The sequence below is a fragment of the Euprymna scolopes genome, chromosome 23 (genome assembly GCF_053919585.1).
Source record: "Euprymna scolopes isolate OS-2025 chromosome 23, ASM5391958v1, whole genome shotgun sequence".
NCBI classification, from domain to species: domain Eukaryota; kingdom Metazoa; phylum Mollusca; class Cephalopoda; order Sepiida; family Sepiolidae; genus Euprymna; species Euprymna scolopes.
This window is the reverse complement of record NC_136504.1, coordinates 78,964,357-78,977,204: the sequence shown is the minus strand read 5'-3', so window position 1 is coordinate 78,977,204 and position 12,848 is coordinate 78,964,357.

The following is a 12,848-nucleotide window of genomic DNA, read 5'->3' as shown; positions in this document are numbered from 1 at the left end:
AAATTTTGAGATGTAGATATGTGTAGTGATGACATAATGGAATAGATAAATTTTGAGATGTAGATACGTGTAGTGATGACGTAATGGAATAGATAAATTTTGAGATGTAGATATGTGTATTGATGACGTAATGGAATAGATAAATTTTGAGATGTAGATACGTGTAGTGATGACGTAATGGAATAGATAAATTTTGAGATGTAGATATGTGTAGTGATGACGTAATGGAATAGATAAATTTTGAGATGTAGATACGTGTAGTGATGACGTAATGGAATAGATAAATTTTGTGATGTAGATATGTGTAGTGATTACGTAATGGAATAGATAAATTTTGAGATGTAGATATGTGTAGTGATTACAATGGAATAGATGAATTTTGAGATGTAGATACGTGTAGTGATGACGTAATGGAATAGATAAATTTTGAGATGTAGATATGTGTAGTGATGACGTAATGGAATAGATAAATTTTGAGATGTAGATATGTGTAGTGATTACGTAATGGAATAGATAAATTTTGAGAGGTAGATATGTGAGTGATGACGTAATGGAATAGATAGAGATGTAGATATGTGTAGTGATGACGTGATGGAATAGATAAATTTTGAGATGTAGATATGTGTAGTGATGACGTAATGGAATAGATAAATTTTGAGATGTAGATACGTGTAGTGATGACGTAATGGAATAGATAAATTTTGAGATGTAGATATGTGTAGTGATTACGTAATGGAATAGATAAATTTTGAGATGTAGATATGTGTAGTGATTACAATGGAATAGATGAATTTTGAGATGTAGATACGTGTAGTGATGACGTAATGGAATAGATAAATTTTGAGATGTAGATATGTGTAGTGATGACGTAATGGAATAGATAAATTTTGAGATGTAGATATGTGTAGTGATTACGTAATGGAATAGATAAATTTTGAGAGGTAGATATGTGAGTGATGACGTAATGGAATAGATAGAGATGTAGATATGTGTAGTGATGACGTGATGGAATAGATAAATTTTGAGATGTAGATATGTGTAGTGATGACGTAATGGAATAGATAAATTTTGAGATGTAGATATGTGAGTTATTACGTAATGGAATAGATAAATTTTGAGATGTAGATATGTGTAGTGATGACGTAATGGTATAGATAAATTTTGAGATGTAGATATGTGAGTGATGACGTAATGGAATAGATAAATTCTGAGATGTAGATACGTGTAGTGATGACGTAATGGAATAGATAAATTTTGAGATGTAGATATGTGTAGTGATGACGTAATGGTATAGATAAATTTTGAGATGTAGATATGTGAGTGATGACGTAATGGAATAGATAAATTCTGAGATGTAGATACGTGTAGTGATGACGTAATGGAATAGATAAATTTTGAGATGTAGATATGTGAGTGATGACGTAATGGAATAGATAAATTTTGAGATGTAGATATGTGAGTTATGAGGTAACGGAATAGATAAATGTTGAGATGTAGATGTGTGAGTGATGACGTAATGGAATAGATAAATTTTGAGATGTAGATATGTGTGATTACGTAATGGAATAGATGAATTTTGAGATGTAGATATGTGAGTGATTACGTAATGGAATAGATAAATTTTGAGATGTAGATATGTGTAGTGATGACGTAATGGAATAGATAAATTTTGAGATGTAGATATGTGTAGTGATGATGTAATGGAATAGATAAATTTTGAGATGTAGATATGTGTAGTGATGACGTAATGGAATAGATAAATTTTGAGATGTAGATATGTGTAGTGATGACGTAATGGAATAGATAAATTTTGAGATGTAGATATGTGTAGTGATGTCAATGGAATAGATGAATTTTGAGATGTAGATACGTGTAGTGATGACGTAATGGAATAGATAAATTTTGAGATGTAGATATGTGTAGTGATGACGTAATGGAATAGATAAATTTTGAGATGTAGATATGTGTAGTGATGACGTAATGGAATAGATAAATTTTGAGATGTAGATATGTGTAGTGATTACGTAATGGAATAGATAAATTTTGAGAGGTAGATATGTGAGTGATGACGTAATGGAATAGATAGAGATGTAGATATGTGTAGTGATTACGTAATGGAATAGATAAATTTTGAGATGTAGATATGTGTAGTGATGACGTAATGGAATAGATAAATTTTGAGATGTAGATATGTGAGTGATTACGTAATGGAATAGATAAATTTTGAGATGTAGATGTGAGTGATGACGTAATGGTATAGATAAATTTTGAGATGTAGATATGTGAGTGATGACGTAATGGAATAGATAAATTTTGAGATGTAGATACGTGTAGTGATGACGTAATGGAATAGATAAATTTTGAGATGTAGATGTGTAGTGATTACGTAATGGAATAGATAAATTTTGAGATGTAGATGTGTAGTGATGACGTAATGGAATAGATAAATTTTGAGATGTAGATATGTGTAGTGATGACGTAATGGAATAGATAAATTTTTAGATGTAGATATGTGTAGTGATGACGTAATGGAATAGATAAATTTTGAGATGTAGATGTGTAGTGATGATGTAATGGAATAGATAAATTTTGAGATGTAGATATGTGTAGTGATGACGTAATGGAATAGATAAATTTTGAGATGTAGATATGTGTAGTGATGACGTAATGGAATAGATAAATTTTGAGATGTATATATGTGTAGTGATTACGTAATGGAATAGATAAATTTTGAGATGTAGATATGTGTAGTGATGACAATGGAATAGATGAATTTTGAGATGTAGATACGTGTAGTGAGGACGTAATGGAATAGATAAATTTTGAGATGTAGATATGTGTAGTGATGATGTAATGGAATAGATAAATGTTGAGATGTAGATGTGTAGTGATGACGTAATGGAATAGATAAATTTTGAGATGTAGATATGTGTAGTGATGACGTAATGGAATAGATAAATTTTGAGATGTAGATATGTGAGTGATTACGTAATGGAATAGATATATTTTGAGATGTAGATATGTGTAGTGATGACGTAATGGAATAGATAAATTTTGAGATGTAGATGTGTAGTGATGACGTAATGGAATAGATAAATTTTGAGATGTAGATGTGAGTGATTACGTAATGGAATAGATATATTTTGAGATGTAGATGTGTGAGTGATGACGTAATGGAATAGATAAATTTTGAGATGTAGATATGTGTAGTGATGACGTAATGGTATAGATATATTTTGAGATGTAGATATGTGAGTGATTACGTAATGGAATAGATATATTTTGAGATGTAGATATGTGTAGTGATGACGTAATGGAATAGATAAATTTTGAGACGTAGATATGTGTAGTGATGACGTAATGGAATAGATATATTTTGAGATGTAGATATGTGTAGTGATGACGTAATGGAATAGATAAATTTTGAGATGTAGATATGTGAGTGATGACGTAATGGAATAGATAAATTTTGAGTGATGACGTAATGGAATAGATAAATTTTGAGATGTAGATGTGTGAGTGATGACGTAATGGAATAGATAAATTTTGAGATGTAGATATGTGAGTGATTACGTAATGAAATAGATAAATTTTGAGATGTAGATATGTGTAGTGAATGGAATAGATAAATTGAGATGTAGATATGTGAGTGATAACGTAATGGAATAGATAAATTTTGAGATGTAGATATGTGTAGTGATGACGTAATGGAATAGATCAATTTTGAGATGTAGATATGTGTAGTAATGACATCTTGGAATAAATTTTGATATGTAGTGATGACGTAATGGAATAGATAAATTGATAGGTAGATATGTGAGTGATTACGTAATGGAATAGATAAATTTTGAGATGTAGATGTGTAGTGATGACGTAATGGAATAGATACATTTTGCGATGTACATGTGTAGTGATGACGTAATGGAATAGATAAATTTTGAGATGTAGATGTGTGAGTGATGACGTAATGGAATAGATAAATTTTGAGATATAGATATGTGAGTTATGAGGTAACGGAATAGATAAATTTTGAGATATAGATGTGTGAGTGATGACGTAATGGAATAGATAAATTTTGAGATGTAGATATGTGTGATTACGTGATGGAATAGATAAATTTTGAGATGTAGATATGTGAGTGATTACGTAATGGAATAGATAAATTTTGAGATGTAGATATGTGTAGTGATGACAATGGAATTGATGAATTTTGAGATGTAGATACGTGTAGTGATGACGTAATGGAATAGATAAATTTTGAGATGTAGATATGTGTAGTGATGACGTAATGGAATAGATAAATGTTGAGAGGTAGATATGTGAGTGATGACGTAATGGAATAGATAGAGATGTAGATATGTGTAGTGATGACGTAATGGAATATATAAATTTTGAGATGTAGATGTGTAGTGATGACGTAATGGAATAGATAAATTTTGAGATGTAGATATGTGTAGTAATGACGTAATGGAATAGATATATTTTGAGATGTAGATGTGTGAGTGATGACGTAATGGAATAGATAAATTTTGAGATGTAGATGTGTAGTGATGACGTAATGGAATAGATAAATTTTGAGATGTAGATATGTGTAGTGATGACGTAATGGAATAGATAAATTTTGAGATGTAGATATGTGTAGTGATGACGTAATGGAATAGATAAATTTTGAGATGTAGATATGTGTAGTGATGACGTAATGGAATAGATAAATTTTGAGATGTAGATATGTGTAGTGATGACGTAATGGAATAGACAAATTTTGAGATGTAGATATATGTAGTGATGACGTAATGGAATAGATAAATTTTGAGATGTAGATATGTGTAGTGATTACGTAATGGAATAGATAAACTTCGAGTCACGAGAATTCAGTTATGAGAGAGATCGATATGCAACGCGTTAACAAACGGGTGGGATTTAAGGACAGCAACACCCGTGGAAGTCAGAAGAGAATGACTTAGCAAAATGTAGTCATACACAAAGCGTGTCAACTTTGAAAAAGAACCCAGCAAGAATAAATGAAATCCATATATATTCCGGCCTTGGCATTTTCACTTCTTGTAGAAAAGCAGTTTTGATTTTAGGACGCATGAAAGAAAGGTTTGAAATATGGTCTTTTGCTGATGTTCCTACCGACAACGATGTTCGTCCCTTGTTTAAATCCTGTCAATAAGCTGTTAATATATGTATACACACATCAACACACAACAGAGAGCACTAGATAATCACAGATCACAACACGATTTAAACTATAATAAATATTATATGTACTGTTATAAATATATACTACGTGAATCACATATTACAACACGTTAACACTGATAAGTTAACATAGACTCTGGCAATATTGTTAGACATACACACTGGCTATATAATAAATTTCGGTTTTGTCATAAATGAATGTCAATTAGCAATTGTGGCATTGTTATCAAATGCAACCCAGTGCTAATTCTGTTATTCAACTAAACTGTTATCCAAGATTCCATGTAATAGTTCATTTAGTTGAATAACAGAATTAGCACACGGTTGCATTTGATGACAATGCCACAATCGCTTATTGACACTGAATTCAATTATAGTTGAACTTCTTCAATTCTTGCGTTTTTACTGTATTCCATCTTATTTTTTTATTTATTTATTTATTTTTTTTTTTTTTTTTTTTTTTTTTTTTTGCATAATAACATTTTTTAGTCAACGCCTGCTCTTGTCTTCTAACATGCTTAAGTCGCCAATTATAGCATCGCTATGACCATGACAAAGCGGTTTACGCACTTCAAAATGTGTTGCCATGGTAACGTGTGTATGAATGGTCAGTGGTAAACTAAACAGTAATTCAATTACCTTTCAACTTCTAATAATATTACCATTACTACTTGTTAACATTACTAAAATTCTTTTTAATGGTGCCAGCATTTATTTTGATTATCATTACTAATATTATTATTTTAATAAACAAACTTCTTTATGCTGCAGATGAATGGCAGGGCTGAGGCGAGGCAGGCATAGCCATTACGCATTCGTATTGTGGGTTTGTAACAAGAAAATGTTACTCAGAGTGGCAATATCAAATTTAAAAAGCAGGACTATTTAATAATAGTCAGTCCAGGTTTTTTTTTTTTTTTTTTTTGCTTATATTTAATTTATTTTTATTATTGCAACTCTGAGTAATATTTTCTTGTTACAAATTATTATTATTATTATTGTTATTATTATTATTATTATTAGTAGTAGTAGTAGTAGTAGTAGTAGTAGTAGTAGTAGTTACTCACTAGGCGTAGTCACACAAGCCATCATCAAAGATTTCTCTTTGATAACAACTGGTGGTGGTGGTGTTCTCTAGAGTCTGAGTGACAACAAGTCTCCCCAGATTTCCAGTACTCTCCACCTCTTTGCAAAAGAATTTGTATTATCGCAGCAGTCACTTACCATTGATTTCTCGTTGATTTCACTAGAATAGGGTGGCAAAAGCCTCCACAAGGTCCTAGTCCCATTTATACTTTTCCAGCAGAAATCTGGTTAGTGCTTTCTCTCCTCGGTCTTTCCATCCTTCTTGACCCTCCTCAGTTATTTGGTGTGGGGTCAGTTTATGGTCACACACACACACACACACACACGCACACATACAGAGGAGGAGTGGCCAGAACGCAGGGGCGCATGGTGGTACTTTACAATTATAACAGTTTATGTTTTCATAATTCCATGTGATGTTCCTTTGTGTTTTACATCTGCAACAGTTCCTATATGTCCGTCTTGTACCTGTAGTTCATGTGTCTCTTGCTGTGGTAATTATTCTTTCCGTGTTCTGCATTATGTAGTTTTCTCATTCTTCTTTTGTGTTATTTACACAGTATTCTATACGAACCAACCCTCTTCCTCCATCTTTCTTTTTCACACAGAGTTCATCAGTATGTCGTCGTCGTCGTCCACTAGGATAGGAGTTTTCACATAGACTATCATCAAAGAATTCTCTTTGTGACGTGACCAACCTGTGGTGTTCCCTAGAGTCTGATTGATAATAAGTCTCCTCAGGTTTCCAGTACTCAGCACCTTTTTCGATAACCTTTGCAAATTAGTTTGCATTATTCCAATAGCTGTTTACCATTGATTTCTTGTTGGTAGCGACTATTTGTCTACACTGGAATATGAGTTGAAATAAACCTCCCCAACGTCTTCGCACTCATTCAGTGGAGGTTTGGTTAGTGCTCTCTCTTCTTAGTCTTTCCATCCTCTATGACCCTCCTCAATTATTTGGTATGCCGCTAGTTTATGGTGACATTGCAAAATAAAACAATAGGAGGAGACGGGGTGCGGGGTAGTAAACTTACAATTATATAGTTTCAGTTTTCATGATTCGATGTGGTATTTTATGTTTTACATCTGTAGCATTTTCTATATGTCCGGCCTACACCTGTAGCTCATGTGTATTAATCATACATTCAGGGATTTTCCTTAAGATTTCTGCAGTTTTTATTATTTTTATCCATTGTATTTTCTTAGCCACCCCTTTGATTCTAATCTCTCACATTTTTTTTTCAAAGTTTTTCGGATTGTTCCTGGTGCTCCTACTATTTGTGGTGCTATCTTGATTTTCTTCATCTCGATTTTCTGCATTTGCTTATTATATGGTTTATTGTTTCGTCTCTTTTCCACAGAGTCTGCATTTAATGTTTTCTTGTGTCTTGTTTATCTTTGCCTTCATATGATTTGTTTGAATTGTGTTATCTTGTGTAACTGTTATGAGGAATTCCGTTTCTCTGTTTAGCGTTCTTTTTGGTAGCTATGTTCAAGTATTTTCGTTAGTCTCATCTTTTGTCATCCTTATGAATCGTCCATGTAGCTCTTTCTCTTTCTATTTTTCTTTTCTCATCCTACTCTTATCTCTCTTCTTTTCTGTCTTGTCTCTTTCCGTGTTCTGCATTATGCATTTTTTTCATTCTTTTTTCATGTCATTTACACAGACCATACAAGACTATACAAACCAGTCTTCTTCCTCTGTCTTTCCTTTCAGTATCATCCTTAGTTATCATCATCCTTACATTGTGCATAGTCATAAGTTTCCTGATTTTCTGCTCAAAATGCCTCAATTCTTCTTTAGTTCAACCTATATTACTAGAGACATCGCCTATGTGTCTATACTTTTTATTAGATTTTTACTATTTTACTTTTTGAGGAGTTTTCTTATTCTTCTAAGGCATTTCGTTCTAATTTTCTCTTTCATTTCTTTTGCTTTAATGGCGTCTGCTCCGAAAACTTCCAAATAGTTGTAGCTGCCATGTACACCTAGCGCTCTTATCTCAATTTGGTTGGGTAGTCCCATGTCTTCTGTTGCTTCAAGTTTTCCCCTTCTCATAATCAACAGTGCACATTTTCCATCTGGATATACTGGCTGAAGATTCTGGTTGTTTTTATTGGCGTCCCTGGTCCCACTTGGTTTTTGCAAACAGTTTCATATCGTTCATATATGAATGGAGTGGTAAATTTGTTCTCTCAGTTTTGTTGTCAATATTTTCCACATTGTAGGTAAGCATGTTATAAAGTTGCTGGAGATGGTTCTTTTTTTTTCCACATTGTAGATAAGCATGTTATAAAGTTGCTGAAGATGGTTCTTTTTTTCCATATTGTAGGTAAGCATGTTATAAAGTTGCTGGAGATGGTTCTTTTTTTTTTTATATATTGTAGATAAGCATGTCATACAGTTGCTGAAGATGGTTCTTTTTTTTCCATATTGTAGGTAAGCATGTTATAAAGCTGCTGGAGATGGTTCTTTTTTTTCCACATTGTAGGTAAGCATGTTATAAAGTTGCTGGAGATGGTTCTTTTTTTTCACATTGTAGGTAAGCATGTTATAAAGTTGCTGGAGATGGTTCTTTTTTTCCATAGTGTAGGTAAGCATGTTATAAAGTTGCTGGAGATGGTTCTTTTTTTTTCCACATTGTAGGTAAGCATGTTAAGTTGCTGGAGATGGTTCTTTTTTTCCATATTGTAGGTAAGCATGTTATAAAGTTGCTGGAGATGGTTCTTTTTTTTCCATATTGTAGGTAAGCATGTTATAAAGTTGCTGGAGATGGTTCTTTTTTTCCATATTGTAGGTAAGCATGTTATAAAGTTGCTGGAGATGGTTCTTTTTTTTCCATATTGTAGATAAGCATGTTATAAAGTTGCTGGAGATGGTTCTTTTTTTTCCACATTGTAGATAAGCATGTCATACAGTTGCTGGAGATGGTTCTTTTTTTTCACATTGTAGGTAAGCATGTTAAGTTGCTGGAGATGGTTCTTTTTTTTCACATTGTAGGTAAGCATGTTATAAAGTTGCTGGAGATGGTTCTTTTTTTCCATAGTGTAGGTAAGCATGTTATAAAGTTGCTGGAGATGGTTCTTTTTTTTCCACATTGTAGGTAAGCATGTTAAGTTGCTGGAGATGGTTCTTTTTTTCCATATTGTAGGTAAGCATGTTATAAAGTTGCTGGAGATGGTTCTTTTTTTTCCATATTGTAGGTAAGCATGTTATAAAGTTGCTGGAGATGGTTCTTTTTTTCCATATTGTAGGTAAGCATGTTATAAAGTTGCTGGAGATGGTTCTTTTTTTTCCATATTGTAGATAAGCATGTTATAAAGTTGCTGGAGATGGTTCTTTTTTTTCCACATTGTAGATAAGCATGTCATACAGTTGCTGGAGATGGTTCTTTTTTTTCACATTGTAGGTAAGCATGTTAAGTTGCTGGAGATGGTTCTTTTTTTTCCACATTGTAGATAAGCATGTTATAAAGTTGCTGGAGATGGTTCTTTTTTTTTCACATTGTAGGTAAGCATGTTAAGTTGCTGGAGATGGTTCTTTTTTTTCCACATTGTAGGTAAGAATGTTAAGTTTCTGGAGATGGTTCTTTTTTTTCCACATTGTAGGTAAGCATGTTATAAAGTTGCTGGAGATGGTTCTTTTTTTTTCCACATTGTAGGTAAGCATGTTAAGTTGTTGGAGATGGTTCTTTTTTTTCCATATTGTAGATAAGCATGTTATAAAGTTGCTGGAGATGGTTCTTTTTTTTCCACATTGTAGGTAAGCATGTTAAGTTGCTGGAGATGGTTCTTTTTTTTCCATATTGTAGATAAGCATGTTATAAAGTTGCTGGAGATGGTTCTTTTTTTTTCCACATTATAGGTAAGCATGTTAAGTTGCTGGAGATGGTTCTTTTTTTTCCATATTGTAGGTAAGCATGTTATAAAGTTGCTGGAGATGTTTCTTTTTTTTCCACATTGTAGGTAAGCATGTTATAAAGTTGCTGGAGATGGTTCTTTTTTTCCACATTGTAGGTAAGCATGTTATAAAGTTGCTGGAGATGGTTCTTTTTTTTCCATAGTGTAGGTAAGCATGTTATAAAGTTGCTGGAGATGGTTCTTTTTTTCCACATTGTAGATAAGCATGTTATAAAGTTGCTGGAGATGTTTCTTTTTTTTCCACATTGTAGGTAAGCATGTTATAAAGTTGCTGGAGATGGTTCTTTTTTTCCACATTGTAGGTAAGCATGTTATAAAGTTGCTGGAGATGGTTCTTTTTTTTTCCATATTGTAGGTAAGCATGTTATAAAGTTGCTGGAGATGGTTCTTTTTTTTCCACATTGTAGGTAAGCATGTTATAAAGTTGCTGGAGATGGTTCTTTTTTTTTCCACATTGTAGGTAAGCATGTTAAGTTGCTGGAGATGGTTCTTTTTTTTCCACATTGTAGATAAGCATGTTATAAAGTTGCTGGAGATGGTTCTTTTTTTTCCACATTATAGGTAAGCATGTTAAGTTGCTGGAGATGGTTCTTTTTTTTCCATATTGTAGGTAAGCATGTTATAAAGTTGCTGGAGATGTTTCTTTTTTTTCCACATTGTAGGTAAGCATGTTATAAAGTTGCTGGAGATGGTTCTTTTTTTCCACATTGTAGGTAAGCATGTTATAAAGTTGCTGGAGATGGTTCTTTTTTTTCCATAGTGTAGGTAAGCATGTTATAAAGTTGCTGGAGATGGTTCTTTTTTTCCACATTGTAGATAAGCATGTTATAAAGTTGCTGGAGATGTTTCTTTTTTTTCCACATTGTAGGTAAGCATGTTATAAAGTTGCTGGAGATGGTTCTTTTTTTCCACATTGTAGGTAAGCATGTTATAAAGTTGCTGGAGATGGTTCTTTTTTTTTCCATATTGTAGGTAAGCATGTTATAAAGTTGCTGGAGATGGTTCTTTTTTTTTTCCACATTATAGGTAAGCATGTTAAGTTGCTGAAGATGGTTCTTTTTTTTCCATATTGTAGGTAAGCATGTTATAAAGTTGCTGGAGATGGTTCTTTTTTTTCCATAGTGTAGGTAAGCATGTTATAAAGTTGCTGGAGATAGTCCTTTTTTTCCATATTGTAGATAAGCATGTTATAAAGTTGCTGGAGATGGTTCTTTTTTTTTCATAGTGTAGGTAAGCATGTTATAAAGTTGCTGGAGATGGTTCTTTTTTTCCATATTGTAGATAAGCATGTCATACAGTTGCTGGAGATGGTTCTTTTTTTCCATATTGTAGATAAGCATGTTATAACGTTGCTGGAGATGGTTCTTTTTTTCCATATTGTAGATAAGCATGTTATAAAGTTGCTGGAGATGGTTCTTTTTTTTCCATATTGTAGGTAAGCATGTTATAAAGTTGCTGGAGATGGTTCTTTTTTTTTCCACATTGTAGGTAAGCATGTTAAGTTGCTGGAGATGGTTCTTTTTTTTCCATATTGTAGGTAAGCATGTTATAAAGTTGCTGGAGATGGTTCTTTTTTTTCCATAGTGTAGGTAAGCATGTTATAAAGTTGCTGGAGATGGTTCTTTTTTTTCATATTGTAGATAAGCATGTTATAAAGTTGCTGGAGATGGTTCTTTTTTTTTTTCATAGTGTAGGTAAGCATGTTATAAAGTTGCTGGAGATGGTTCTTTTTTTTTCCATAGTGTAGGTAAGCATGTTATAAAGTTGCTGGAGATGGTTCTTTTTTTCCATAGTGTAGGTAAGCATGTTATAAAGTTGCTGGAGATGGTCCTTTTTTTCCATAGTGTAGGTAAGCATGTTATAAAGTTGCTGGAGATGGTTCTTTTTTTTTTCATAGTGTAGGTAAGCATGTTATAAAGTTGCTGGAGATGGTCCTTTTTTTCCATAGTGTAGGTAAGCATGTTATAAAGTTGCTGGAGATGGTTCTTTTTTTCCATATTGTAGATAAGCATGTTATAAAGTTGCTGGAGATGGTTCTTTTTTTTTTCATAGTGTAGGTAAGCATGTTATAAAGTTGCTGGAGATGGTCCTTTTTTTCCATAGTGTAGGTAAGCATGTTATAAAGTTGCTGGAGATGGTTCTTTTTTTCCATATTGTAGATAAGCATGTTATAAAGTTGCTGGAGATGGTTCTTTTTTTTTTCATAGTGTAGGTAAGCATGTTATAAAGTTGCTGGAGATGGTTCTTTTTTTTCCATAGTGTAGGTAAGCATGTTATAAAGTTGCTGGAGATGGTTCTTTTTTTTCATAGTGTAGGTAAGCATGTTATAAAGTTGCTGGAGATGGTTCTTTTTACTGTGTCTTTTAGTACCAGTGTTGTTCTTCCTTTTGTTATCTATTCTTGGACATCTGCTTAAACTGAATAACATAGTGAAGAGAAGCTATTATTATTTCATGCTACACATCCATAACAAAACGTGTGAGAATGCAAAATATAAAGAAAATATAAAGAAAACAATGTGACTAAGCATAATGTTACAATTTAAGGGACATAATTTTCAAAAGAGTTACCTGGCCCTGAAACGACGTATACATAAAGTAAATAAAAAAGTGTGTGTTCTGTTGTATTTTCTT